The sequence below is a fragment of the Bidens hawaiensis genome, unplaced genomic scaffold (assembly GCF_021521415.1).
Source record: "Bidens hawaiensis isolate Kalapana, Puna unplaced genomic scaffold, B.hawaiensis_p1.1 tig00001597_1, whole genome shotgun sequence".
Classification (NCBI taxonomy): Eukaryota; Viridiplantae; Streptophyta; class Magnoliopsida; order Asterales; family Asteraceae; genus Bidens; species Bidens hawaiensis.
The window spans coordinates 1,201,387-1,204,462 of NW_027491092.1; the positions used below are offsets into that span (position 1 = coordinate 1,201,387).

Genomic DNA, 3,076 nt, shown 5'->3' on the forward strand with positions numbered 1-3,076 from the left:
TTAACAAGTATGAAGTAAAAGGTGCCATTACAATAATATGATCTTATATGGGAAATCAATCCATTTACACTAATAACATTCAAATATTGTAAAAACATAAGGAAACCCTTTCATAGAAACAACAAAATTCTTTTTATTTCTTATTATAAATAAAATCATACAAAAGGGGTTTTTCCCTATATAGATAAATCATTTTTGAGTTTATAAGTTACAATATTAAAAAACTCTTGTCATATAGATAATAACAAATTAAACATACACCAGATCACATTTTTTTATACAAAAACATACTCCAAGATGGATATGTCCTTTGTTTCTGATTTAAATACATACTACTCACATTCATTCAACTAACAAAACAACCGTAATTAAACACTCTTCAAACCCAACCAACCACTCATTCACAGTCACAGTGGCATGTCACCACCACTGGACTTCTTACAACGTGTTTACCGTCTGACCACTAGATCGACCCGCTTTTGGTGAGCGAACTCCCCGGAGACAGCTGCTTTAGGGCTGCCACTTTCACCCTCACCATAAAGTTAAGCTTCTGCCCCACCCGCCTAAATGCAAGCTTCATTGGCTCCACCGTCACATTCACCCCTCGAGGTGGCCTTACAATCACGCTGTAAACCGAACTCCCCTCACCTACATTTGTCACTGTTCTTATGAAGTGTGTTGACATTTTCTGCTTCCCGTATTGTTGGAAAACAGCCGTCGGTTTCCTGAATGGCCTGCCTTTCTTGCACGGCTACAGTCCGAGTGTTTCCTGGTAATCACCTGGATGTTTTTGGTTGTGTAATTTGAGTTACACAGGAAATCAATGTAATCATATGAACTAATGTCGTATACTAAACCCGGGTCCATTGCTTTTTGCGGGTGAACGTGGCCCGCGCCAAAATCCATCACTGTCGATGAGTTCCCAGTCGACTCATCTATCATTGTTTCCCCTCGGTTATCTACAGTATAAGCAGTTGTAACGAATGCCGATCTGATTGCAGCTGGACTCCATTCCGGGTGGGCTGCTTTTAACAGAGCAGCCAGACCAGACACATGAGGGCAAGCCATGGATGTACCCGACAATATGTTGAATTCAGTTTTACGGTTATCAGACGCAAGGCCAGAAGGGCCTACTTTGTCCGGCCACGCTGCAAGAATATTAAGCCCTGGAGCAATAAAGTCCGGTTTCAAAATCTCAGGTGATTCCGGGTTTGGTCCACAGGCTGAAAACGAGGCAACAACCGGTGCAGGCCGGACGTTTATTCTAGTTCCTTTAAAAATAATCGTGGCTTTTGGGGAAGATTTCGACTTTGTAGCCGACATAATGTACCTCCTTATCTCGTCGCCAGAGGACGCACCGACGGATGTGGCGGGTAGGACGTGGCAGTCTGCGACTAAACCCTCGCCATCAAAGACGCCATTTGCTAATATCATACCGATTCCGCCGGCTTTCTTAACTACTTCGCCTTTGGCAGCTCTTGAATTGATGCCTCTATCACATAAGACGATTTTGCCCTTAACTGAATTCGGGTTTAACGAACCTTCTAGGCACAAGGAAGCCGAGTAACCATCTCCGCCTTCGTTCCCGGCGTAAATCAACGGATAGAGACGGTGTTGCGCCAATGCGGGCCCACCGTAGACGCTCACACCTGGAATCAGTTTCCCGTTACCTAACTTCACGTCGGCGGGGAAGTCACGGTCAATCGCTCCGGCGCAGACAGTAGCCACCCACGGCGCCACGTTCGTAACAGTCAGTCCGCCGGGACCACCGTTTCCGGCAGAAGCAGAAACAAAAACGCCGTGGTCGGAGGCGCCGTAAGCTCCGATGGCGATGGCGTCGAGGTAGTACGGCACCACAACGCCGCCGACACTTAACGAAATAACGTCGACGCCGTCGGACACGGCGGCGTCGAACGCGGCGAGGATATCGGAGTCGAAGCAACCGGCGAGCCAGCACACCTTATACGCCGCCAGACGAGCTTTTGGCGCCATTCCGGCAGCGACACCACGAGCATAACCTAGCGTAGAGGCCGGAAACACGTACCGGCCGGCGGCGATTGAAGCCGTGTGAGTACCGTGACCGTCGGAGTCTCTCGGCGAGCGGTGCTCCAACGTGTCGTTCATTTTCCCGTTGGTGGCTTCGTATCCGGCGGAGAAATATTTAGCTCCGATTAGCTTCCGGTTACACGGGAAGCCAACGCCAACGCACGTGCCCTTCCATTTAAGCGGCACGTGACCTAAGCCTCTGTCGTTAAAACTCTCCCTCTCGGGCCAGATTCCAGTATCCAAAACCCCGATAACAAGATCCGACCCGAAGTCGGACTCTTTTAATAAGCCGGCGTTGTCTGAGGTTTTGAGGCCGAGGAACTCAGGCAAACGGGTGGTGTGGAGGTGACGAACTTGTTCTGGGATGACGGAGAGTACGGCGGGAGTTGATTCGAGCCTGGATGCTTCGAGGGCGGAGAAGCCGTGGAAGACGGTGTGAATAATGCGTGAGGAGAGGGTGCGGGTACTCAACTCACACTCATGTTTCTTTTGGAAATTAAGTAGTAGCAAATTCAAATTATACACCCACCAAAGTTTGACATCTCATAAATAGCAGTACTGCTTATTGAAAGTCTGCAAATGAATTTAGCAAATACAAACAAATATTTAGTTTTCATGTTCGTTTATGTTTATTTATTTAAAATCTAAACGAGTGGTTCATAAACATAATTGAACAAATATAAACAAACATATGTGAACATACTTAAATGAACACAGAGAAACATATATGAACAAACATAAACGAACATGTATAAACAAACATATGCGCACGTTCGCGAACATAAATGAACGAACAAAACATGTGTTCGTGTTCGTTCGTTTAATTAAACGAACATAAATGAAATTTCGGATTTCCGTCGAACAGTTGACTGAACATTTGGTTCGTTTATGGGACTATATGAAAATACTAAAAAATATCCAAAACTGAATAGTACAGATATCGAAAACAATGAAAAAAGAGTACTGGTACCGTACCGATTGTGTTTAGTCGGAACGGTTCGGTAAGATGCCGGTATATAGTAAAAAGATG

The 3,076-nt window shown here is 45.7% G+C and overlaps 1 pseudogene; it reads right to left on the reverse strand.

Annotated features, from left to right (window-relative positions):
- Positions 1–264: 264 nt before the first annotated feature.
- Positions 265–2,448, reverse strand: LOC143590076 (subtilisin-like protease SBT1.5 pseudogene; annotated as a pseudogene).
- Between the last annotated feature and the right edge of the window lie 628 nt (positions 2,449–3,076).